Raw genomic sequence first — 27796 nt, forward strand, 5'->3', positions numbered from 1 at the left:
AAATGCCTACTTTTAGCACTTCCTGTGTATATAAGCCTCCCATAACATTTCACCATAATTTTCTGGAAAATCTCACTGTGCTTTAGTAGCAGTATAAAACTTCCTAAGCCAGGGTCTTCCTTCTTCTTCTTGTTTTTTCATTGAACATGCTGGTATTTCAAATTTCATTTTGGCTCTTTAATTTTAAATAAGCTGGAAGGTGAAGTTTATTTGTATAAGTGGAGAAGATGTCCAGTTTATAAGAGATAAGCAACTGTAGAAATGTATGTTTTAAGAACTTTCCTCTCTGTCAAATAAAATATAGAATCTACTACTGCCTCCTAGCATGTCTGAGACCATTTGAATTGGAGTTTCTTGATGCTTCTGTGAGGTATAATGACTCCTGCATTTTAATTCAGGTCAGAATGGCTCAGTGGTGAGTTTGAGAGAATCTTCTCTGGCATGAGACAGTCAAGCTTTTTGGTTTATATCCACTGGGAAAGCTGGGATATTGGTTTGCATGAAGATGCAAGTTCAATTCTGAATTCTTAAACTTTCTTTTAGAAGTTGATTGGACAACTAGATTACTGGAGATTTCAACTTTATTCTTCCAACTGTAGATTTTTTGGACTCTGTTTCAGTCTTCCATTTTTCCATTTTTAAACGTCCATTCTATAAAGTTTTTCATTTTTTTCCATCCAAATTCTTTGAAACAATTGGGCATCTTTATCTCTTTGATTGGGATCAGTAGGTGAACTTGACATTCTAAAAAGCTTGGGACTTTGCATTACCTAGACACAGCCTTAAACTTGCCTCTTTCAGCCTCAGGCACCTGGGTGCAATGTTCACGGATCATAGACCATTTCAGCTTCCTTCATCACCCTTGAAAACCACCAAAAATATAATCTTCACACCTGTATAAAAGAAAAATGTTAGCAGATATTTGAAAGTCTTTCATGGATGTGTTCTGGGTTGCCCCAGGAGGCACAGCTAACACCTGAGTGAGAAAAGCCTAGAAAGACAAATTGATTTCAGGCTATCTTCCTAGAGAATCTTTTAATCATTGGAGCACCCCAACAGTGGGATGGCGGTAATGAGCATTCTGCTCCCAGAAGCCTCAAAACAAAGTGAGGTGTTTGTTCTCCAGAATGTGACAGAGGGGTTCCCACACCCATGTGATTGGAAGAGGCATGCTGTCCTCAGTGGTGCTGTGGTTCTGTGCATGATACAATTCTCCACCACTTTCTTCTGCTTCCCAATGCTCTGTTTGAAAGAGTTCCCTGGGATCCCATTGAAGCAGAAACCATTTTGATGAAGATCATTTTGCTAAAGATGAGTCTTCACCATGTGGAGCAGTGCCTCTAAACAGGAACCTTGAAATAACCCTTTCTCACTGGGCAGCATCTGTCAGTGTTAGGAGTAAGACTCTTCAGTTTGTTTTCTCAACTGAAGGAAAACCTAGAAAGTTTGAAGTGTATTTAGAGAACTATAAAAATGATAAAATATTGAAAATGTAAAAAAGTCTATAGAAACAGATACTTTTAACTTGAATAAAATAAGTAATCCTTAATAGTTTTCTGTACCGAGCAGTCACTGTATACAGGACTATTCAAGCAAGTATTCTCTGCTCTTCTGGAGGAAAAATTATAAGGGAAAGAGGTTGGGATTCAGCATGGGAATTTGGAGTTAGATATTAGGAAGATCTTCCTAACTAGATCAACTAAGATGTAAGTAATATTAGAAAAGGGAGGGGTGAGTTTCAAAGGAAGAGTCTAGGTCTGTGATTCTGGAATTAGTGGAATAGACCAGGACTTCCTAATCAGTATTTAGTATCAGTAATTATTATTGCTAGTATTATATTAATAGTATAATCAATTAATAATATTATATTATCCATTGGTATTGCTTAGAAACAATTAAAGATTCCATATTCAAATACATTTGAGAGCTCTAGTTAAACAGGTAAGTTTCTTAAAGTTCCTGATATTCTCATGATGGTTACATAGCACTTACCGAGTGGGTATTACAACATGTGATTCCAATCTAATTATAAGGAATTATAAGGAAACTATAATTTGTTATTTGGATTCAAGCTCAACATATTCTTATGTGTGTATCTCAGAGGCAGCTAGTATAACTTGTTTATATGAACCGACTCAACTTTTCATTAAAAAGACTATCATAAAAATGTTTTAGTGTAAACCAACTATCCAATTACTGGATATCTTTCATTTATTTCAGTATATCTTTCATTTGCAATAAAATTTTGGTATATTGGGTTACCGCTGCACTAAAAAAAAAAAAAAAAAACCAACTACCCCATATTTCCTCAGGGTAATTATAATCTCTTCAACCTCTGCTTCTCTGTGTTGCCTGCCCAAAGATACTGGACTTGGAAGTCAAATAATCGTAGGTTCAAGGGCTCATTCCGATGCTCACCAGCTATATTTGCTTGATTAACCCACTGAGGCTTATGCACTGCATCTTGGAGCCATCTTCCTGGGAGAACCTGGGCTTCTGTTTCCCAGTGGTGAAGGGCGACCCAATAGGTGTCAGCTCCCTACACTTCCAGGGTATATGTGTTTGAGCACAGAGTAGTTCCGTGTGTACACCCAGGACCAGATTTAAGGCTCTATCCATTTTCATTGGAATGAGCTGATGGATGCCTACATGAAATCAGTTGCCTTGGCAGTGGCTCAAGTAGGAATGAGTAAGAGCTTTCCAGCACAGCATGGGTGGTAAGAGAAACGAGTAAACAAGACCAGATCATTGAGGAGTTTAGACACAAATAGTACAGCAACATCCTGAGAATAAGAGTTGAAGGAAAGATTTTTAAATTTAATTTTTAGAATATGCATTGGGTATCTCTTCTTCTCATTTATTCAGAGACGAATTGCAATGTTATATCATTTCGCAGTTGTTTGGCGTAGACTAATTTAATTTGTCCATTTTTATATTGTCAGATACCCAAAGACAGGGACAGGTCTTTTTATCTCCTGTCTGTCCCCACCACAGAGGACCCAGCACAGGGTCATCTGTGTACATTTAGTACTGAGCAAATATATTTGTGGTGTATCTTTTCTCTGAACCCCTTAGCGCCATACCAAGATACAATCCAAGTTCTTGAAATTCTATCAAATCCACAAAATATGTAATGAAAGGAAAATATCTCAGTTGTGAAATATCCTAATAATGTTCCATGTTTATTCTAGAAATGTGGGATCATGCTAATTAGCATATTTTTTCCTACTAAATTCTTCTAATATTACTAAATGTATAGCTTGGCTAGCATCCTTGAACCTACACAAGTTAGCTTATATCTTAATATGCCAACCCTATGTTTTTTTGAGAGCTTCAAAAGTAGCCTTTAAAAAGATGTTTCAAATATCAATTATCAAGTAAATTCGAGAAACAGCAAACCCAGTTTTCCATTTTTTCAAGCCTCAGACACTTATAGGTTATAAGTAGTGTGTCTGGAATGTGGAAAATAATAAACAGTGTTGTGTTTGTATTTCTGTGGCACCAGCATCATAGTTTGCAATGTGTGCTTATTTACACCATCTTATTTTATCTCAAAAGATCATTCCTCCTCCAAAGAGACACTTGCTAAATGAGTTTTATTTTATTTTATACATAAAATTTCATAACATTTCTCAGTATACAGTTTCTGAATATTCTCTTGAAGCTAAGTTAGACATTGGAGAAATAGGAATTTTTTAGTTTTAATTTGAAACTGTATTAACTATACCAATAAAGAAAAATTGCCTTAAAACAAATGTATCTAATTAGAGCAGCCATGCTTTTTTATATTGAGATGTATTTGACAAATAAGAAACATTTCCAGATCTCTTTGGGGAGAGAGAAAAAGAATGTAAAATCCATTATCTAAGATCATTTAAAAATATTAATACTTTTTCCTACTAAACTATTTTAATATTACTAAATGTACAGCTTGGCTAACATCCTTGAACATACACAAATTAGCTCATCTTAACTATGCCAACCCTATGTATTATTGAGAGCCTCAAAATAGCCTAGTATTAATATCTTAGATCATTTAAAAATATTAATTTCAAAGAGCTAAGAGAAAAATACCTTCCTTAAAGAATCATTTCTGAAAGAGTCACTGAAGATTTGTGAAGAATTTCATTGCAATATTTAAAGGAGTTAGTTGAGATGATTGTATCATTGCCAGTGGAACATCATTTTGGTCCAAATGAAATTCTGTCCAAAATCTGGTCAGATTTTAAGATTTTTTTCCCTAAAATCCCAATCACACAGTCATTCACTCAGTAAAATGGGTCGATACTCTGATCTGTTTATAAATTGTTCATATAACTGAAACAGATAAACCGATCCATTTTAGTTACTTGTCACTGCATAGCAAATTATTCCAAAACATAGCAGCTGAAGACAGACAACACGTATCATCCCAGTTTCTGCCGGTCAGAAATCTGGGCTGAAGTTAGCAGGATCCTTGCACTCAGGGTCTTCTATAAAGAAGACTGGGGTCAAGGTGACATCCAGGCTGCAGTTGCATCTGAGAGCTCACCTGGGGAAGGGTCTGCTTCCAAGCTCACGGCGTGGGTGTTGACAGGGCCAAAATCCCATCTTTAGAGATGGGTTCTCCTCAGTCCTGAGAGAAGATGGTTTGCTGCTGAGCTTTTCATGGCAGCAATTGGAAGCAGTTTTCATATTTGATACATTGCTATTCTTTTCCTGCCATTGTGGTGAGTTGATAGGGCCCATTTTGCTCTCTAAGGGACTGTGTTCATATAAAGCTTGAAGAATACCCTGACGTGGATAATCCTGATCAAACCCGTTTGGTGAGGTGAACCCCAACTACATTCCAGAATCTTCTATGCAGCCATCTGGTCAAGTTACCTTTATCTATATCTTAATTAATTTTAAAAAATAACTTGAGACTTTATAAATGTAATAGAAGGGATTGGGCTATAAATTATTGAACCCATATTGTGGACTAAATTATAACTGCTGCAAATCAAGTCGGGTAATTCTGAGTATATGAGTTTTTTGTTTTTTTTTTTTTTTTTTTTTTGGTGGTGTCTCACTCTGTTGCCCAGGCTGGAGTGCAGTGGCGTGATCTCGACTCACTGCAACCTTCCCGTCCCAGGTTCAAGAGATTCTCCCACCTCAGCCTTCTGAGTAGCTGGGATTACAGGCACCCACCACCACACATGGCTAATTTTTTTATTTTTTGAGTCGGGGTCTCACTCTGTCACCCAAGCTGGAGTGCAGTGGTGCAATGCTCACTGCAACCTCTGCCTTTCAGGTTCAAGTTAGTCTCCTGCCTCAGCCTCCCAAGTAGCTGGGATTACAGGCACGCACCACCACACCCGGCTTATTTTTGTATTTTTAGTATAGATGGGGTTTCACCATGTTAGTCAGACTGGTCTCAAACTCCTTACCTCATTTGATCCACCTGCCTTGGCCTCCCAAAATGCTGGGATTACAGGAGTGAGCCACCGCACCCAGCCAATTCTGAGTATATGAGTTTCTATGTTGCAAGAAATATAGCTATTGTTATAAGATGGTTCTGATGTTTACTGCCATCCCTTCTTCATTACAATAAGGGATGAAATCTCTGTCCAGGAGTGGCTAAGGGAATTGTCTTTCTTGATTCTTGTGCTCTTGGACTGGTTCATTCTGCACTGTCTACAGAGCCTTTCCTGGGCCCACCTCGGGGAACCAGTTGATCCAAGTGTTTTCTACTGGACGAAGGCCTTGCCCATTCTCATGTATCAGGGCTGCTATCAGAATCACAGGGAGCTCTCTGTCTCCCTCTGCAGTGGCTCAGAGGGCAAACTGAAGAGCAGGGCCTGTGTGTGCCATTTCTACCGAGGCCTGCTACCCTTTCTACATCAGCCCAGTAGCTGCTGCGGCAGCAGGAGGCGAGTCTCACCTTCAGCAGGTTCTCCCTCTGAGAAGGCGGTGGATGAACAGCCTGCCCACCGCCCACCGAGACCAGAAACTGCCCCTGCACTGCCTAGAAGTGCATCTCACACCCGTCAGCATCACTCCAAGCCCTTTTATCCCAGGATGAATTCCTGTGTCTCAAGCCCAACCATCTCTCCTTTGCAAGCGAATTTATAAATAATGGTTCAGATTGTTTTGTCAGCACGCTGCCTGACATGTTACTCTTAGCCGATATGAGGCCAACTTGCCTGTGACTCTTACTACATGAGATTATCCAAAATGGTCATCAATGATTTTTGAAATGTGTGTTTTCGCATAGCTCTTAGCACAATGCATGCAGCTTCCCAATACTATGAAAATCAAGTAATATATCCACGTTCTTGGGAAACTATTTAAAGGCTAAGCCTGTATAAGCAGCATAAGATAATGCCAGTGTGGGCTCCTGTCTCTTGTAGACTGTTGCCTCCTGTTGTGAATCTCACCAGCAGCCTCAGAGGAAAGAGATTCTTTTGGTTGTGGAAGGCCACTGGCTGTTGTTGGTTTCTACCTGTTTTTGAAATTATAGATTTTTAGGGTGTTTTGTTTTGTTGTTGTATTGTTTTAACACAGAACTGGCTCAAAACTAACAATTATTTTCTTGGTTTTTTTAAATCTTTATTTATATTTTTACTCAGGCTGTGGAACTAAATGTAAAAGCAGAAACTTAGACATAGAAAAAATGTAGCCCGAACAATGGTTCTTTTCTCAACAAAATGCAAACTTTGTTAAGGTAATGCTGTGCACGTGTGTGCATGTGTGTGGTGTGTGTGTGGTGTGTGTGTGTGTGGTGTGTGTGTGGTGTGTGTGTGTGTGGTGTGTGTGTGTGGTGTGTGTGTGTGTTGTGTGTGTGTGTGTTGTGTGTGTGTGTGGTGAGTGTGTGGGGTGTGTGTGTGTGCTGTGGTGTGTGTGTGTGTGGTGTGTGTGTGTGTGGGGTGTGTGTGGGGTGTGTGTGTGTGCTGTGGTGTGTGTGTGTGGTGTGTGTGTGGTGTGTGTGTGTGGTGTGTGTGTGTGTGGGGTGTGTGTGGGGTGTGTGTGTGTGCTGTGGTGTGTGTGTGTGGTGTGTGTGTGGTGTGTGTGCTGTGGTGTGTGTGTGTGGTGTGTGTGTGGTGTGTGTGTGTGGTGTGTGTGTGTGGTGTGTGTGTGTATGGGGTGTGTGTGGGGTGTGTGTGTGTGCTGTGGTGTGTGTGTGCTGTGGTGTGTGTGTGGTGTGTGTGTGTGGTGTGTGTGTGGTGTGTGTGTGGGGTGTGTGTGTGTGCTGTGGTGTGTGTGTGTGGTGTGGTGTGTGGTGTTTGTGTATATGTCTGTGGTGTGTGTGTATGTGTGGGGGGTGTGTATGTGTGTGTGGTGTATGTTTGTGTGTGTTGTATGTGTGTGGGAGTGTGTGTGGTGTGTGTTTGTGTGGTGTGTGTGCGGTGTGTATGCAGTACATGTATGTGTGTATAGTCTGTGTATGTGTGTGGATGTATGTGTATGGTGTGTGTATGTCTCTCTATGGATGTGTGGTGTGCATGTGTGTGGAGTGTTTGTGTGTGTGGTGTGTGTGTGGGGTGTGTAGTATCTGTGTGTGTTGTGTGTGTGGTGTGTGTGTGTGGTGTGTTGTGTGTGTATGTGTGTGGTGTGTGTGTGGTGTATGTGGTGTGTGTGTGGTGTATGTGTGTGGTGTGTGTGGTGTGTATGTGTGTGGTGTGTGTGGTGTGTATGTGGTACGTGTGTGTGTGTATGTGTGTGGGGGGGTGTATGTGTGTGGTGTGTGTATGTGTGTATGGTGTGTATGTGTGTGGTGTGGTGTGTGTGTTTGGTGTGGTGTGTGTGTTGGTGTGATTGTGTATGTGTGGTGTGTGTGGTGTGTGTGTGTGGTGTGTATATGGTATGTGTATATGTGTGTGGTGTGTGTATGTGTGGGGGTGTATGTGTGTGGTGTGTGTGTTTGTGTGGTGTGTGTGTTTATGTGTGGGTGTGGTGTGCATGTGTGTGATGTGTGTATGTGTGTGGGTGTGTGTACGTTTGTGTGGTGTGTGTGGTGTGTGTATATCTGTGGTTCTGGCTAGTGGGGGAGTTGGAGGATATTACTTACCTGCAGCATTCCAGCAGAACTACAGGTTTTGAGGTTTCAGGATCGATTCTTTTGTGTATAGTTTTTGCAGAGCATGTGAAATATTTATTTGTCTCATGGAGGGCTACAAAAAGAGGCTTTTGCACACAGCCCCAGGTAGGGGAAAGTCCTAATGAGATCATGCATACCAGGCCGGCCTGCAGTGGGAGGGGTTGTCATAAGTGGCAGTTTGTGTCTGTGACTTGAGAAGCACAGAAAACACCTCCCCTACCGTCACCCCGCACAGGGACACCGCTGTGAGTTGCCTTCTAATTGGTCTCTCTGCTTCTCCCGTGCCCCCATCCCGCTGGTCTGCACAGTGTGGCCACAGTGATCTTTTGACAGGTAAATCAGGTTGCATCTCTGTCTTCATCCCCTGCTACATAATAGTGATGGACGCTCACTCCCTGCAGAGGCCCGAGGCCATGGGACCTGACCCCACACTCCACACTCCACACTCCACACTCTGCCCAACCACAATGACCTTCCTGTATAACTCAGGCCTCCTGAGTCCCTTCCAAATTCAAAGCCTTTGAATTCATGGTGCCCTCTCCCCCTAGAACATTCAGACCAACAGGAAAACACACGTGCCTTTTGTAGTAGAAAGGGAGGAAACAGCTGAAAATGTAGGTAGCTTTGTTTCCAGGCCTAGTGAAAGAATCACGGGGTTCCTTTCAATGCATTCGTGTATTATTCCCCCCAAATTTTGAGAAGTGGTCATTTGTTGAGAATGATGGTGGAGGAGTGGACGAGTTTCAGGGAGTGTGGTCTGGAGACAGAATGCATGAGCAGTCTCAGCAGGCTGGGCACAGCCCCTGTGGGTGGATGCCTGGGAAATACCAGGCTCTTGGGAAAGGAGGTTGCTGGCTGTCTCCCACGAGTATTCAGTGCCCACGGCCTGCACAGAGACCCTGGTGGGTGTCCCCTGGGGCTGGGAATTTGGCAAGTAAGAGAGACCAGGTATTTTCAGAGGAGTGGTGATTGCCACAGGCCTCAGAGACACCAGGTCTGGGAAGAGTGAAGCCAAGAGGAGCCAGAGGTAGAAAATGGTGGCGTTGCTGGATCAGCGGTGTTGAGTTGGGTCAGAAGTCCAAGGTGGTGGGGTAACTTGTGCAAAGGCAGTGGAAGGATAGAGTGGGGATATCAGAAGCTAAGTGCAGCTAGGTTCTTGTGATGATGGGATTCATAGGAGAAGTGAAAAGATGAAGGAGGGGTCAAGGGCTGGCAGGTTTGAACAAGCCATGCGTTGGGGGAGGATGACCTGGAAGATACTCAGTGGTGCTTTAGGAGGAGGCAGAGAGCCTCAGAGACCCCAGGGACTCACAGAGGGAGGAGGAGGAAAGATTCAGGGAGGGTCATGGGGAAGGATCCCCTGTCCATCTTGCAGTGTTTAGAACATGGGAGGGTGGGATTGGAAAGAACCTGCACGGAAGAGAGGAAGCCGAGACCCCTGAGAGCCAGGCCTGTGCAGGCGGGAGCTGGAAGGGGACAAACTCTGGGAGAGACTGCAGGTGCAGGAGCAGCTGGCTGATAAAGGGCAGATGTTTCAGGGGACACCGTGGAAGTTTAGACAGCCAGGGGCAGGTCAAGGGTTGGGTCCTCCAAAGCTGTGTGGGGTGTCTGTGAAGAGCACTGTCGCTCGGCCTCCTGCAGTGATCATGTAGTAATAACAAGTCCTGAAGACCACACACCAGCTTGTCAAGGGGATCTGACTCTTCTCCAAGAACCAGTGAAATGCGTGTAATTGGTAAGAAAAGAAGTGAAGAAATGTAAATGAAGAGAGAGTGGGTTTGCAGAGTGAGGTGTGAGATAGAGAACACTCGATTGCTTTCAGTAGGAATGGCCATCATCATAATGTAGCCAGGGGAGAATGACTCAAGTGCTTCTGGAAGGATTGGTTCTTCAATTCCGACGTAGCTGGCCATTATCGTGGGGGAGCTCATTAGTGGCAATTATTTTCAGAGACTCAAAACCGATTAATATAGACTCAGTTACTCAGGCCTTCTGAACAACAATTAAGGCCTAGAGACTTTTAGTGTGGATCATTATCTCTATTTCATGGTTACAGCATTTAAAAACTATGAAAAACTGTACAGATTAATCATTGTTGTGTGTTAGGACAAATTCCATTTGTGATTTAGGGCTCCAAGTGCTGTGGAGAAAATAATTTCACAAAATGTTAACTTAAGACGCCAGCCAGAGCATTACCAGTAGTATCACACCCATTGCCATTTTAGCACAGGGTTAAAATTAGAAAACTGTTTCTAGAAACAGGTTAGGACATGCTTTTGCTTGTCGTCTACTCAACTAAGATTATTGTTTTTATGATGCCAAGTAGACTTTCCAGAATGTCGTTGTGAAAAGTTTATGGTGGGCCGGGCGCAGTGGCTCACGCCTGGAATCCCAGCACTTTGGGGGGCCGAGGCAGGCGGATCACAAGGTCAGGAGATCGAGACCACAGTGAAACCCCGTCTCTACTAAAAATACAAAAAATTAGCCAGGCGAAGTGGCGGGTGCCTGTAGTCCCAGCTACTCGGGAGGCTGAGGCAGGAGAATGGCGTGAACCCAGGAAGCAGAACTAGGAGTGAGCTGAGATCACACCACTGCACTCCAGCCAAGCGACAGAGCGAGACTCCGTCTCAAAAAAAAAAAAAAAAAGAAAAAAAGGTTTATGGTGTTCCCGCTTCTCTCTTGGTGTTTTTCACAGTAAGGCAACTCATCATCATTGCCGAGCCTGGCGACACTCTCTGTGCACAGCATAGCAAGTGCCTGGGAATTTTGTAGTTTTCGCAAACAATAGGTTTTTGTTTTCTAATGTTCTTCTTCCCACTGTATCAGGTTGCTTTAGTCTTGAGAGTTTATGATAGATGAAAGCCTGAGTGTTGAGAGAGCCTTGGGTACCACCCTGGCAGGCTGTGTGCAAGAGTGAGCAGGGGCTGTTGGGGCTTGGCAGGCTTTGGTGAGGCATCTGCCGTGACTGTGCTTCGGGCCAAGTCCATAACCACAGTTTTTGAATCTGTAGAAATTAATGAGCGCAAGTGGTGAGTTGCTTGAACAGTTTCCAAATTGGGAGCCGCCTTGGGTCTCTCAGTGACTTGCCTCTATAGGACGGTGGTGCCAATTTAGCAGACACCAGAGTGTCTGGATTTGTATGATTTCCCTTGAGGGTGTGTGCCTGTCCATGAGGGTACGTGTGCATATGTGTGCACAAAAGGAGTAAGTAGTAAGTACTTTCTCACTAAAAGTGAGAGATGAAGGGGAGGAGGAACATCCAATGGCACTGCAATCTGCTGTATAATTCAGAAATCATAAACTGGAAAAGTAGCCATTCTTTTAAGTAGAAGGAGCATAACAATGGCTAGGTGTCACTCCATAATCTAGCTCTCCACCTGAGCCATACGTGCAGAGCTTCAAGAAGCTCTGAATTCTTTCTGGCTGCCATGAGAGCTGCCAGAGGTAACCAATTATACAAAGACGAAAAATCTGCCGGGCGCGGTGGCTCACACCTGTAATCCCAGCACTTTGGGAGGCCAAGGTGGGCGGATCACCTGAGGTCAGCAGTTTGAGACCGTCCTGGTCAGCATGGTGAAACTCCATCTTTACTAAAAATACAAAAATTAACTGGGCATGGTGGTGGGTGCCTGTAATCGCAGCTACTCAGGAGGCTGAGCCAGGAGAATCACTTGAACCCAGGAGGTGGAGGTTGCAGTGAACTGAGATTGTGCCATTGTACTACAGCCTGAGCAACAAGAACGAAACTCCGTCTCAAAGAAAAAAGAAAAAGAAAATAAAAATCTTATGTTTTCTTACTCTTGGAACAAAGAAATATGCGAGTATGAAAATTCATGAGCAGATTTGGTAGGTATCTAGCTCTGATTAAATGATTTCTTAGAAATAAGAATTAGTGAAATCAAGCAAATTTTTAAACTACAAAATATTACAATGATCAGTTTTAACCTTACCCCTTGCCCTGAATTAACTAATTGTTTTTCTTAGAAGCCAGGTAAGGGCCTGCCATTGGCAAGCTTGCACCTTCCGTTAGGGTTAGAGTTGTCATGAGTCGAACGCCAGCTGTGTCCTCTGCTGACCCCCATGGGGGACCCAAAATGCAGGAGTGACAGAGAGGAGCAGAGGCAGATGGGGAGCAGAGAGATGGACTGGCAGGTACCCGTGTCCTCACAGGTGTTTACGTGTCATTCCCTCTGGACGGTTTCTGAACTGTGGGAACTCTGTCACATGCATCGATGGGAGAAGAGCAAGGCAGAGACAAAGTAAGGAGGGCAAGTTATCCATGTGACCTTAGGGATACTTGGGGCAAATGTAGGCTAATCTCCGTGCACACCCTGGAACAAAATCTTTAAAAGAGAGAGCACAAAACGAGAGAGAGAGAGAGAGAGAGAGAGAGAGAGAGCACTTTGCCCAGAATGAGCCCCATTATCAGACAGTACATCTCCCAAATCCGCAGCACCCTTGGTTCCCAGGCAGTTTCCTGCACATCGGAGGGGATAGGATGTCACGGTGAATAACAGTTAGTAAGACTCCAAAATCAAGTGGGTATGTGTGACGATCTGCCTCTCCCTGCCCCTTACACACACACACACATGCACATACACATTACAACTGTTCATTCATTGCTCTTAGTGTATTTCCTCCCTACCTCCCTAACTTTGACCACTGACATTTTTTTTTTCTTAAGAAAATTCTTGAGGCAGTGCACTCAGGCAGAACTCCCTTTCCTGTGATACATCCATGTCTTTGTGAATGATGAATGGCACGTTGTTCCCTTGTTAGTAATTCCAACAAAGACGTGGCCTGAGACTGCCCCTCACCCACTCTATAATGGCATTTTGCAGCCTGCCTTCCTCCCTCCAGGGCTGCCGCTAGAGCCTGAGGGGTCCATGGGAATCAGTCTGCCCTGTGAGTCTTCATGTGGTGCAGATGATGTCAGGGTTAGAAACACATTCAACATGAGCTGAGGCCCATGGTCCCAAAAATGTGTGTGAATTCTAGTTGTCCAGAGATGTGAGAGGACAAGGGGCTTGGGTCAGGGAAGGCTGATAGAGAAGAAAGCCTGGAAGGCGAGGAGGATCCAGGGTGAAGAAGAGAGGAATTGGGAGAACTTTCCCGGTGCAATCACTGCAGAGGAACAGAGGCAGCCGTGGGAAACGCCTGCAGGGGACAGAGCAGGGAGCATCAGAGAGGAGCTGAAAGTACTCAGGTATCAAAAGAAGGCAGAAGAAAGAGAGAGCGGCAAAAAGGAGCGAAAAGTCAACATAAAATTTAGACGCGGGTCCCTTCTGCTGATAGAAGCCTTCCCAGTGCCGATGGCGGCCACCTTCCCAGTGCGACTTCAGATCCAAATTTAGAAACAGCCTCTGTTCTCTCCACTCCCCAAATGTTCCTTTTGCTTGCCCTGCATTCATTTCTTGAAAGTTTTTTAAGTATATAAGAGCCCAGGTTGACCAGGGCAGGGCGTTAGGGAAGCAAAGGAACCAGAAACTCATGTCCATTGAATTGCAGAGCAGGAATAAAGGATTCTGCAGAAAAGAGCATGACAAAGAGCCATGGACACAAGCAAGGGTAGTGGGGAGAAGAGAGCTAAGAAGGCAGAGGTTAGTTCTGTTTGATCGTGCACTTGGGGAATGTGGAGGGAGAGAGGGCCGTGAAAAGATGGAATGGATTGGCAGAGGAGATTTGTGTTGGGAAAAGGAGACAGAGGGGACAGGAAGGAGGGAACAGAAGGGGAAAGAGCCTGGATGGGCCAGGGAACCCTGCCTGCCGTGGTCCTGCCCCGCTTCCTCCCACACAACCTGATGCACCTGTGACTGCCCTGGCACCTCAGCAGCTTCAGAACAGGGAAAGGAGAAGAACACGGGTTTCACAGGAGGAGAAGCAAGGAGGACCCAGGGAGCTGGGGTGCCTTGTGGTTCTCAACCCTGTCCACATGATCCCACATGAGGGATGAGAAGCTTATTAGCTCTAACTTGAGTTGACAACAAAGAGCTTCTGGAGCCTTTCAGGCCCTTTTGAAACAGGCAGATCTTCTCTGCAGGCATGTCTAATGCAGCAAAGAAAACAAGTGTCCCCTGCAGGTGCAGAATAATCGATAGCAGAATAATCGCCCCTGGAGCGGGAGGGCTGGTTTGTGTATTGTACGTGGCCATCAGCAGCGTCTCATTTCAGACTCTCTCATGTCCCCAGAATGTCCCAGGGTTACCGAAAAGGCCCCGTTCTCCTTCCACCTGCCTTCTCCTGCTGTTGGAAACCAGGATTTTTGACTATTGTCCCTGCATCCCCACGTGTCACCTAGAGGCAGGTTTGGGCCACCTGTCCTGGGCTGCCCTTGGCATAACTGGGGGTAGATCCCGGGTGCCTACTGCAGCCCCCTTTTCCTCAAGGGCAGCTGCCCCCTCAGTGCCCTGCTCATTGTGAGCAAATACATCTCTAAAAACATATTCCGCTACTTCCCAAAGGGACCAGCCACACCTGCACTCCTTGTCCTGGCGGAAACAGCCCGAGTGCCTGCTTTGGGAATCAAAGGTTTCATTGAGGGCAGGTGTAGTGATCCCTGGCAAAACCCTGGAAATAGAAAGTCAGCTGAAGGAGTGTCTCTGGAGATGAGGAAACGTGCTGGTTAACCGTGTGCATGTCCAGATGATCATTAGTTATTTACAACATTTCTGTGAACAAAGAACGCATAGGGACATAAATAAGTTAGTTTCCAAGAATCTTGCAATGGGCTCCATTTATCTGACCCGTTGGGTTTCTAGAAGAGGACAGAATGCTGCTTTGGTTCTCCTCCACGGACAGCAGAACTAGTGAACGGGAAGCTGAGATGGCCGAGCTGAGTGGACGGAGGAGGGAAGAAGCCCCTCACCTCGCCAGCTTCCCACAGGGTCCCTTCCTCCTCCTCCTGTTTCCTAAACTTCTCAGCTGGGCTTCAGATGTCAAGGTTTCCTGGCTCCTGTAACTTCACCTTCTCATCTCAGCCGCCACCGGAACGTAAGCATTTTGGGTTGCTCAGGTCTCTCCCATCACAAAACAAAGCAAAGACAAAAAAGTTCTCTCTCTCTCTCAACCCATACCCGTGTCCTCCTCCGGTTCTTCACAATCAAATGACTAAAGAAAGAAGTGGCTGGACTCACCTCTCTGTTCCCTCCCCACTCACTCTTCCGTGTGTCTCTCACAGAGTGGAATGAGTGCTCAGTGCTCAGCCACCCAGCCCCTGGGGGACGGAATGAGTGTCTCCCCCAAGTTATACAGTAGGAGACTGGCTTTGGGAGATTGCATGGTTTCTGCAGTGCCAGGGATGGAGGGCTGTGGTTCCAGATATTCCTCTCTGCAAGCACCTGCTCTTGACGGGGGCTCTGCTGCCCTGGAGCCCGCTGGCAACTGTACTTGGCCCCCACCACGCAGCCAAACTCTCACCCATCTTACCAGCGGTCTTCTCGCTCTGGAATTCACTGGTGCCTGTTTTAGGCTGCCTGGGCTGCCAAAGCAAAATACCACAGACTGGGCAGCTTCAACAACAGACGTGTGTATCCCAGCGTTCTGGAGGCTGCAAGTCCAAGTCAAGGTGCCAGCAGGTTGGTTTCTGGGGAGGGCTCACCTCCTGTGTCATTTTGGGTGGACACAGACATTCGGTCCATATGCCACCCTCCTCAGACCTCCTGTGGCTCGGCCTGTGGCAGAATTTGAGGCTGCTCACCCCTCCCTCTTCCTCAGTCCTTGGTTCCACAGTCCCTGGCTGCCCTCTGGCTGCTGCCTGACCAGTTAGGAGCTCCTTGGGTGCTCAGACTTGATTGGATTTCCCAGTCCCACCCAAGGTCATCTTCTCTTCTCAGGCACAGTCTCCCTGGGCAACTTAACCTACCACGGCAACTACTGCATCAGCTGCTGCCACCCAAAACGCGATACACTGAGTGGCAGCAGAAGCCTCCCCAGGAAGCCTGTTAGAAACGCTGACTCGGGACCCAGCCCACACCCTGATCAATCAGAAGCCTCGTATCAAGGAGATCTGCGTATGATTCATGTGTACACTGCTGAGACGCATTAATCTCAACAACAAGAGGCTTCCGCATCACGTCTCTGTTCTGACTCGGGCGTCAGACCTGTGTGCTGCTGTCTCCGGGGAGCGCAGACGGCCCTCAGACACAGTGTGTGCAACTGATCTCATTCACTTCGTCCCACATTGGCCCCACGTCCTGCCTGTGACATCAGCACTTTAGGAAAACCACCATTGTCCCCTCCTCACCAGGACCCTGGCCAGAGGCCTTGTGTCTCCGCAGCCCAGGCAGCATCACCGTCCCCCTGCCTCTGGGATATGCCCCTTCCACTTCCCCATCGCCACTGCCCAGTTCAACCCACCTTGTCTGTTGCCTAAAAATCCACATCTGCCTCCAGGGCCTCTTTGCCTCAGCCTCCCCGCCCCCCATGTCTTCAATCTTCTCTGGCCACACTGCCTTCAGGGTGACCTTTCTCAGTGCCGATCAGGTAACTCATTCCCAATCTGCACCTCTTCCCTTCCCCCTTGCCATCCCACCTCCTCCTTCCCTCTCACCTCTGGGCCTTTGCAGGTGCTGTTCCCTCTGCTGGGAGCACCTGCCTCCTCCACTGACCTCACAATTCTGCCACGCCCTTCCAGCCTCTTCAGCAGCAGGCCTTGGACTCCACAGGAGTGGGCTCCCGTCCCTGTGCACAGCCACGGGTCCCACCACACCTTCGACAGTTTTCCAGTTTCCTGCTTATGAGTCCCCCACTCCAAGGGACTCTGAGATGCTTGAAGGTGGCCTGGGACATGGCTGATCCACAATAGAACCTCGGGAAACAGCCAACCCGTCGCAACATGGACCGTCCCTCACCTGCATGTGGTTTCAGGGCCACTCCCGGGCTGTGAGTGTTTCCATGAAAGCAGTGTTTGCCACGTCACTCAGGACGCCCATCCTGGCAATGAGCAGCTGCAGCTTCCAGGATTTTACCTTCTTAAACGCACTTCTGTTAAGCTGTGCATGTAAGAGGTCTGTTCTGTTGAAATATTTTCCATAGCCTTTCCTACTAAGGAGGCCTTTAATGTTATAAATATTTAAACATGCTTTGCAGCCGATCACTACAATTACTCAGCTCAGAAAGCATGAACAAAGCCTGCCTCTAGTGGACGATCCTGTGCTATTCATCGGTCTCTCTTAAATGTCTTCCTGATTTCAATTTAAAAGTGTAGCTTTATGTAACATATAAAATTTAACTTTTTCTTTTTAAAAATATGTATAGCTACTTTTTGTTGTGCAATTTTATGAGCTTTAAGACCTGGATAGACTTGTGTAACCATCATCACAAACTGGGATACGGAACAGTCCCATCACCCCAAAAAATTTCTCCGGCTCTGCTTCCTTCAGGGCAAACCCTCCCTCCACCCCTACCCCCTGCCAGCCACAGACCTGTCTTCAGTCACTGTAGTTTGGCCTTTTCTAGAAGGTCATATAAATGCCATCAAGCAGTATATAAAGACTAGCTTCAAAGTGGAGAAAACTTTAGGCCTCTATGGCATTTTAATGCCCGCAGTCTTAGTCTTTAGGGTAATTTTGCTCTAAGAACGTTTTGCTGTTTTGGTGAAATATGTAATAATAGGATAGACTTTGGAAGATGTGCCTACTGAATTCTTACCCTCAATATCAAAAACCCAACAGACTTTCATTACTGCATCCCTTGTGTACAGGATCAAAGTGTCCACCCTCAGAAAGTCTGATGAGACAGAGAAGAATGACTCGCGAGGATCAAGAAAGACAGGCTGAGTGAGCGGTGTCCTGGCCTGAAGCCTGTGAGCACTGCAGTTGTCCTCGGCACCCCTGGGGACTGGTTACCAGACCCCCCACGGGTACCAAACTCCACAGATGCTCAAGCGCCTTGGGTAAAATAGTGTAGTATTTCCCTATAACCTACACACATCCTTCCGTGTACTTGAAGTCATCTCTAGGTTACTTGTAGTATCAAATACAATGTAAATGCTTTGTAAAAATTTGTTCTACTGTATTGCTTAGGAAATAATGACAAGAAAAAAAATCTGTACATGTTCAGTACAGATGCACCCATCCTTTTCTTTCCGAATCTTTTTGATCCTCGATTGGTTGAACTCATGGATGTGGATCCCACAATACTGCAGGCCGACTGTAATTCGGAAGGAGGGGTCTTTGGGGCGGGAGCCTACAGGAAGCTGGAGGCAGGGCACTGGGGACTCGAAAGTGAAAATGTCAGTCATGAGCATGGGAGAAAAGAGAGGAAGGCGGGGGAAGGCACTCCAGATGAAAGAACCCCCTAAGTGCAGGCCGGAGGTGGGATGGCACAGTGAGGGCAGGAGAGGGAGGATAGATGGTCCACCTGTAGCAGACAGTATGTGCAGTGGAGGGCAAGCAGGCAGGCCAAGGTGGGGCTGAAGTGTTTGGGGTTGACCGTTGGTGCCACTGTCTTGGAGAGAGCTGAATGGTTCCAGGGTAGAGGCCGATGCCAGGTGACCAGGTGAGGTGTCTTGTTGAGACCAGGCACAGTGGCTCATGCCCGTAATCCCAGTGCTTTGGGATACTGAGGCAGGAGGATCATTTGACCTTAAAAAAAAAATTGTTCTGTTGAACTTATTGCCTCGAGACAGAGGAGCTTTCCCAGGATAGCCGTTTCCTACCTGCTGGCCTCAGCTGCCATCACCTGTCCTTATGCCCGCTAAACACGCTTGTCCAGTCTCACAGTTAACAGGAGCTGCGGGTTATGGTTTTGGCCCCATAGATAGAGGGAGAAATTTCCTGGAGGACCTGTGGGAGTCTTTGGCTCTCTTGCAAGAGGGATACAGAGTTGGCCCTTCTCTTCCCCACTGCCCTTGCCTTCATGAAGCTGTGCTGCCCAGGCCGTCACGGAGCCCAGCCCCTGACGACACCATCCGTGTGTTGCTCTCGATCCCTGTTCTCTAGATTTGCGAAGCCAGAAAAATTAGCCCGATTTGTCTAAGCGGCTGCCCATCATGTTTTCCCTTACTTGCCACTAAATGAGTCCTGAGTGGCTTTGCTCGTGCTATTTCCTCCACCTGGATCTCCTTCTCTACCTTGTCCAGCATTTCACTGTAGATCCAGCTGGTGATCTCTTCCATCCAGAAATTTAACTTCAGTCTGAGTGAGCGCTTCCCCAGACACCCCAGGCATCAAACACAATAATTGCTTACAGGGCTCTGTGCCTTATCACGGAGCTGTGAGTCCCTCACGAGCAGGAACTGCTCCTTACTTCTCTTTGCACCTGGAAGGTCATAAATGATCAGCGAATACTTGTTGAATAAATGAAAGAACAAATGAATTCCATAGAAACAAGCAAGGGAAAAATGGGAAATGATTCCATCAATTCTTGCCAAGTCACAGGCTTTCTTCCTTCACAAAAGGACATGCAGGAGAGTTGAGGATCTTGAGTCTCACAAGCAGAGAGGTGCTTCTTGTTGTATTTATTATCAAAGCTTCGCCATGAATCCCTGCAGGGTCAGTGAGCACATGGCAGCTCTGCAGTCAGTCTTGCTGCACTTAGGTGGACTCTGACCAGAGGTCAAAGGCTATCAGCTCACTCCTTTTGTCTGACCAATGCCTTGGGTGGCTGCTTTAATCCCGACTTGAGCTAAATTGGATGATCTGCCTGGAGACTTAGAACGTTATTCCTCCCCCCGCCATTCCCACTGTCTTTGCCTTGATCTCGACTCTTCTTTCCTCTTGTGAGGACCAATGCTGCCGCTTCCCACCTGTCCTTCCCTCCTGTGCGTCCCACACAGCCTGCAGCTAAGAATGGTTCTGAGCAAGACACTCCTTCATGCAAAATATTGTACCTCTGCTTAAAGACCCAATGTGAACGTTGCCCATTGATTTTTGTTTCTCGATCCCCAACTTCCCATGCCCCAAAATAGCATCCTAGGACAATAGAAATGGAATTGACCTTTCTAAGATGATTCTGCCCATCTCCCACTTTATAGATGAGGAAAGTGAAGTCCAGGAAGTTGATGTCGCCTCATTCAAAATCCTTTCCTTACTCCTTATACAAAAATTAATTCAAGATGGATTAGAGACTTAAATGTTAGACCTAATACCATAAAAACCCTAGAAGAAAACCTAGGTGATACCATTCAGGACATAGGCATGGGCAAGGACTTCATGTCTAAAGCACCAAAAGCAACGGCAACAAAAGCCAGAATTGACAAATGGGATCTAATTAAACTAAAGAGCTTCTGCACAGCAAAAGAAACTACCAACAGAGTGAACAGGCAACCTACAGAATGGGAGAACATTTTTGCAATCTACTCATCTGACAAAGGGCTAATATCCAGAACCTACAAAGAACTCAAACAAATTTACAAGAAAAAAACAAACAAACCCATCAAAAAGTGGGCAAAGGATATGAACAGACATTTCTCAAAAGAAGACATGCATACAGCCAACAGACACATGAAAAAATGCTCATCATAAGGGGAACATCACACACCGGGGCCTATCATGGGGAGTGGTGGCGGGGAGGGATGGCATTGGGAGTTATACCTGATGTAAATGACGAGTTGATGGATGCTGACGAGTTGATGGGTGCAGCACACCAACATGGCACAAGTATACATATGTAACAAACCTGCACGTTATGCACATGTACCCTAGAACTTAAAGTATAATAATAATTAAAAAAAAATTTTTTTTTTAAATCATGTGACTCATTAGCAGTAAGTCAAGCCTGTAGCCCAGCTTGTCACCAGGGCTGTTTTCTTCATTACATCACCGTGTCTCTTCCTCTTCACTGCCTGCATGACTGTGTCTCGGCAGTTGATGGATACAGCACAACGTTGCCAGCTTGCCGTGTACAAGGGGGATCTGTTTCAGATACTCTGTGGAGACGCTGGCTGGAGGATTGCTGCAGAATCCCAGGAGGCAGGACTGCCAACGGCACTGGGCTTCGCAGCCATGCACCTGCAGCCCTCAGGCAGCACTGTCCGTTGTCATACGAGTGTACAGGTGTCAGGCGTCGCATCTGCTCACCCCGGTGATAATGCACAGCAGCTATAGGCAGACCTCGGGCCAGAGAGCCACTGAGTGAGCCTTGCAGCCTCTGCTGCCAGCACGGGCTTGTTCCTTCAACACTGGTGGGGGAGACACGCTGTCATCAGGCCCAAGAAATACTGCCCTCCCCATCCTGTCCCCGGTCACTGGGTGCCCGCAGTGTCCCAGAGGAGGGAGGGAGGGAGGGACCCTGGTTCAAATGACCTGTTCTCAGACATGCAGCAATGGACCCTTGTGAATACTTACCTGATAATCATGGGAAGGAGACTGTTTCTCCTGGATTCCCTCAAGATTCCTCTGAGTGACAATGTGATGTCAGTCCACTGTGTCTTCTTCAGAATATCATATACATTTGAGGTCTCCAGGAGCCTCCAGTTACATTATTTTCCTGGCTCTTACAGTGACAAGTAAACCTTATCCTGGGTTCCTCATTACTGAGATTTTTCTTGCCTGTTTTGTTCACTTATGATTTCTTCTAGGACTTCCTCCAACAGGTTACACTTAAACTGTCTACCTCAGTCTCAGGAAGTTTTAAAAACGTTCAGCTACATAAAAGAGGTAGATTTTCCCTGGAAACTAAATACCCATCAGCCTCACTGAATTAATAATTTATGTATTTCTATATAAAAAAAAGTTTTATTAATTAAATCAAAATTTCATTGTAATTTTAAAATAATTTTGTGGTCTTTCTCCATGTGTCTGAAGCCAGTAATCACCCTTACTGTCCTGTGAATTCTGATGTTGCAGTTACCTGCTAGCTTGGTGGATAAACATTTTCTCTATTAAGGAGCAGGAGGCTTATTAAACTGTGATAGATTCGACTATTCTTTCAAGGCCATTGATCAGTGGAAAAACAGAGTCTGGATGCTAAAAACTGTGCCCATGTGAATTAATTTACCCCTATCTTTCCTTGAGCCGTCCCCTGAGTGTTGGTTCCTAGGTTTGTTGGCTGCATTTGCTCAATTTTTACCTTGTGATTTCATTGAGAGGTGTAGTTGAGTGGGTATACTTACAGCTTCTGTTCTTGTCTGAAATATCATTTAGAAACCTGATCACACCCTGCACAAGTATGCTTGTAAGGCATACTGATTGAATACCATTTGAGCAGGTGCCTCCTAACGCTGCCCTCCTCAACCTTTCTCATCATGAATGTTCGCTTTTTCACGTGCTGATTTTAACATAATCTTTGGTTCACAGTAACAGAGAATCTTGTTTGAAAAAATGCAGGGATTGAAGGGATATTGACACGTACCTAGTCACCATCTAACACTCCATCTGAGGAGCAAGTGTTCCTTCCTCTCGTGACTTTGTCCTGGTGACACTGAATTCATCCTTGTAGACCACTTTCTTCCCAGGCTGGGCAGTTCTGGCTTTTGCAAAGTTCCTCATCAGCTAATTTAAGTCTACTTCTTAAAACTTCCCCTCTGCTGAATCTCATTCCACCTTTTATGCAGCAGTGTCCACTGTGCTTTCTGCAGTGATGGAAATGGTCTACAGCTACGCTGGCCAAGATGGTAGCACTACCCACATGTGGCTCTTGAGCACGGGGAATGTGGCTGGTCTAACAAAGGAACTCAATTTGTAGTTTTCTTTAATCGTAATCAACTTAAAATTACATAGGCCATATGTAGCTATGGCTACTCTATTGGGCAGTACAGTTCTAAAGCAATGCTGAATACTTAACGACCTTCAGATATTTGCAGACAGCTCTCCTATCCACATCTTGAGTCTTCTTTGGCCCAGCTGAACGAGTGTTTCAGATCATGCCTCCAGACTCCTTCCTGTCTCCAGACTTCGTAACAGCGTGGTCATCCTTCATTCACCTCGTTAGATATCTGAAGTAATGATAGAAGTAATCGATTCAGTAAATTAGTGAATGAATAGATGATTTTAACTCTTCACATAAACCTCATCCTAGCTAATCCTCTTGTCTTCTTTATAAGCTGAGGTTTTTGATTTTATGACCATGGGTGGGAAGAGAGGATGCAGAGGATAGGACCAAGCAAGGTCATGTTTTCTTTAGTAACCACATCCCCATCTGTTTTCCAGTTGGGAAAAGTGCAAACCTTTTTGCTCTCAGGTGCCACTGGTTAATTACAACAAGATGTGCAAAGCAAGGCAGACGACCCTGCAGTGATAGCAGGGATGGCCACCTGTTTGGCAGAATGGCCCAGGGGAGCATCTCTAGTCATTCCAATTCCAAGAAAGCACCTTGAGGTAGAGATGATGCGAAACCAACCTGTAAATAGAAACCTATTTTTTATTATTCAAAAATTACAACCTGGTCTTCTTCTGAAACTTATTTTTTATGCTATTACATCTCCTACAACCTTACACATAATTTCTAGTGTCTTTTTAGAACCTCTCAGGATTGTAGCATTTAATGCATTCTCAGCAGTGGGTATGGTCCGTGTTATGTGTGCATTTGAAGTTGAAGAGCTAAGCTTAAAAAATACGCCTTTGTTTACTAATAAGGTAGATACTATTTTGTTGTTGTTGTTGTTTGATATGGAGTTTAGCTCTTGTTGCCCAGGCTAGAGTGCAGTGGCAGGATCTCGGCTCACCACAACCTCCGCCTCCTGGGTTCAAGCAATTCTCCTGCCTCAGCCTCCCAAGTAGCTGGGATTGCAGACATGTGCCACCACACCTGGCTAATTTTGTATGTTTAGTAGAGACAGGGTTTCTCCATGTTGGTCAGGCTGGTCTCGAACTCCCGACCTCAGGTGATCCGCCCACCTCGGCCTCCCAAAGTGCTGAAATTACAGGCATGAGCCACCGCGCCCAGCCAATACTATTTTTTACTCAAACCAAAAAATACATTCTGTGAGTAAGTGATTATTGACTATGCTCTGTGTCTCAGCCCATAACGATGGCCTCGACAAGGAACGAGATGGCCACAGTCAGTGTCACCCGCCAGATGAGAGTGATGGGTGTGGTGAACCAAGAAGTGTGGCCATGGCACTGTTCTGGGATACAGCCGTGAGGGAAGCAAGCTTAGACTAGGGAGCAAAATCAACCTGCGATGAGTTGTGCCTTCCTTTAAGCATCTTGGCATTTGCTGTTGGCATTGATGTTATAGACCGGCGGTACAAAGACGAGGCCACAAGGGCCATTGAAGAGGGAGGAGAGCCCAATGGCTAGAAACTGGAAGGACAGCCACACATTTCCCCCTCTGATTCTTTAATTCACCCACGACGTATGCCCATGGTGAGTTCTTAAATTGCAGGCTTTTGGTACCGGAAATGAGCTCTTGCTAGAGATTTGAGACAGAGTCAAATCATGGGTCTAGCCCTAATGATGGCAAGTGATGGTGAGGATGAGAGCTGTGACGGTGCTGGTGGTTATGAGGGGGATGAGGATGATGAAGAAGAAAACAGCAATAACAAGGACGATGATGAAAACCTGCTAATTATGGTGCTGATGCCAGTGATAATTATGGTAGTAATAATGATCATGATCCGAGGAGGACTTACTGTCATTATTTCTCAGTGACTTCTCTTTGGGAAGAGAGTGAGATAATTAAAGTCTGGAAGGAGACGGGAATGGGGGGCGTGCAGCTCCTCAGATCCAAGGGTCCCGCCCAGCTGCACGCTGGGAGTGAAACTATCAAGATTAAGGGCTATGCTGTTTCAGCAGCATTTCCACTGTCTAAATATAAACAGCCTCAGGCCCTGATCCAGCAGAGGAGACCACAGCTGCCAAATGCATCGCCAGCTGCAGGCCCTGGCTGGGTTTCTTTAGGGGAAAAGGCCATCCCGCCATGGACAGGTTCCAAAAGGCATGAGCCTGTGAATAGAATTTAGGTTCAAGGAATGCTAGACTATGCCTCTCTGTTCAGGGTCACAGAGCCAGTCTGAAGGGAGCAGGATGAGGATATGGGTGCCCTGCCTGAAGGGCCTGTGCTTCTGCTGGTACAGACAAGGGCCTGGTGAGATTGTAGAACAGTGGTGGCTACTGCAGTGGTGCCACCTGCATAGGAAGATGGGAATCTAGTGGGGATGGGCAGGGGCCAGGCTCCCCGTGCTCTTGCAGGCACCCAGCTCCGGTGGCCCCTCAGTCCCAGCTACAGATGGACTTTGAGATCTGATGACAGGATCTGCTGTTATACCACCTCTGGATCAACAGCACCATCATCAGTGCCCCAGCTAGCCAGCAGGTGTGGGCCAGATAAGGCTTGACTGGTCCACATGTCCATTCTAGCTTAAGACACTGCTTGTCTTGACTCAGGGAAAGAAGGAAATGGAAGAAGAAGAAGAAAGAAGATACATTTAAAACATATTACCAAATGAACGCCGTGAACACATGAAATGTCAGCCTTTTGGTTCCCTCCTGATCCTTGCCAGCACGCATCCGTTTATCCAGTGCTGACTTACTCAGCCCTGAACGTGCACCAGGCGCTCTCGCAAGCACAAGGAATACTGTGGTGGACAGAACCGTGGAAGCCCCTGCACTCGTGAATCTTACATCCTGCTGGAAAGACCGCCCATAAATAAATGTGTTTATCACGTGTCAGGCAGGACGCGTACTCTACAGGAAAGTGATGTAAGGTAAAGGACAGGGAGCAAAGGGGGGTGTCTGGGGGAGGATGGCAGGGACGGCCTTTCAAGGAAGTCACATGGAAACAGTGTTCCAACAGACACAGGACAAGGTCCTGTGATCCGAAGAGGGGTCTCAGGGTGGAGGGACAGTGAGCAGGCCAGCATGGCCACAGGGCATGATGTCCAGGATGAACAAATGGAGTGATGTTTGAACATGTCATCTGGGAAAATTGCACACAGGGGCAGGCTCACAGCCACTTTTTCCCCAGCTGATCTTGCTTCCTCCATTACCAAAGAACCCTCAATACAGCATCGCAAACTGAGCAACAGAGGAGCGGACACGACCAATACCCTGTTTGGCAGGCTGACTGAAGGCTGTTGAAGAAAGAACAGAAACACCTGGTAATCCTCGCAGGCGTCTCCCAGGCTGCAGGCTGGAGCCATCGTGGGACAAGCAGGAGGCTGGGATGGAGCTGGGATGGGAAAGAGCACAGGCCATCAGCTTTCCTGGCCCCATGTTAATTGTGTAATATCATCACAGCAGGATAGGATGCCCTGTGAGGGCACCTGACAGGTGTTACAGATACTGCACATTCATCAGCATTGCCCTACCAATGGCCGTATTTACATCAGGCATAATGCAGTTTACTGCAGTTCGTGAGAATCAGAAATTAATATCTCCGGTCCAGCTAGATTCTGATTTCCTTGGCAGGAGGAAGGCAGAACAGCACACATCTTGACTGAATAATCATGCATTTTGCATGGTTAATCATTCTAAGGGCAGGAAAACTACCTTCCTAGGATCACAGAGACTGACTTTCTCTTCTATGAATCTTTGAAAAACCAGACAGATGGGATTTTACCTTAAGAGTGAGCTTTGTGCTCATACTCTGTGCTGCTCAACTTACGAACTGGTCTCACTTAGATGTTGGACTATTGATTATCAGCTCTAGCAAGCTCTTTATTCAGAATCTTAGGACATGCACATTTAAAAAAAAAAAAAAAGAGTCCTACGTCCTCACTTTGACTTGGTTGTCACCAATGTGTGTGTAAATAGGATGAAAAAATGCATCCCGTGTTCAGAAGAACAGGGTTCAGCCTCAGAGCCCCAGTCCTTCCGCCAGCTCTGGGGCAGGTGGAGCTCCTGGCTGCACCTGAGCAGTCAGTCCAGAGAACCTGCGCCCTTTCCATGTGTGTGGCTCTGTTCTAGGCACTGCGGGGAGCTCAAACAGAAAGAGAGCAAACCTGCTGTTCAATCAGAGACCGAAGTCATACGCCCAAATAATCAAGCTAGTGAACTGGATGGCATTTGCACAGCTAGATCATGTACTGCAATTATAGATTGTCGCCATAAAGCTTTTGAGAGCAATTTAATAGTTAATAACATCCTAATTATATGGTATGAGTAATCTGTGCTCTGAAAGCAGCCTACATATAGGCAGAAGAACCATGAGGAGCTCTCAAAGAAAATATGCCATATATTCAGGCACCTGGGGAGCGATTTTAGAAATCATGACCTTCCAAGGCAATTGATTTTGGTTGTTCTTTAAAGGATCACTCTAGGAGTCCGGTTATTCTTATGGGTTCCCTGGTCTAGATGACCCTCATGGAGGATCTGCTCATCTTGCATTATTAGAAAGGGCAGCTAAGTGGATTATGGATGAAAATTTTCATGTTGTAAAAACACACCACCAGAAGTCAACCATTCTTATTATGCCCTTGTTTAATGCTATTTCCAAAACTGTACAACAGCTCATGGGTAGAGGGGTTGGGGGGCCTATATTCCTTGCTAGTCTCAAGCTCCTTGAAGGTAGGGAATATGTCTTACTCTTTACTGTATCCTCAGTTTTTTGCCCCATTGTGCAAGCTAAATAAGCAATGAATGAATCAATGAATCAATGATGAATAAAAGGAAGTTAGTTAAATTCCCCTTAGATAACAATAATTGTCCTTCTCATCCCAGGTCACCTACAGTCAGATACCATTTGGATTATTGAATTCCTACGGTGTTCATTGCCTCTCCAATTCTTTGCCATCCAATCATATCCACTCTTGCATTTCTATTTCACTTCTTAATATACATACCTGATTCCCACCTTTAAGGATCCTGAAGGAACACAATGCCTTATCTTCCTTCCCCTCTGCCCTTGGCACACACC

The 27796-nt window shown here is 45.9% G+C and overlaps 1 protein-coding gene across 5 annotated transcripts in view; it reads left to right on the forward strand.

Annotated features, from left to right (window-relative positions):
• The window catches only part of DPP6 (dipeptidyl peptidase like 6), a 1156796-nt gene that overhangs the window by 822889 nt on the left and 306111 nt on the right, over positions 1-27796 (forward strand). The gene's annotated exons all lie outside the window — the stretch shown is intronic.

Source organism: Chlorocebus sabaeus, chromosome 21 (assembly GCF_047675955.1).
Source record: "Chlorocebus sabaeus isolate Y175 chromosome 21, mChlSab1.0.hap1, whole genome shotgun sequence".
Taxonomy (NCBI): Eukaryota; Metazoa; Chordata; class Mammalia; order Primates; family Cercopithecidae; genus Chlorocebus; species Chlorocebus sabaeus.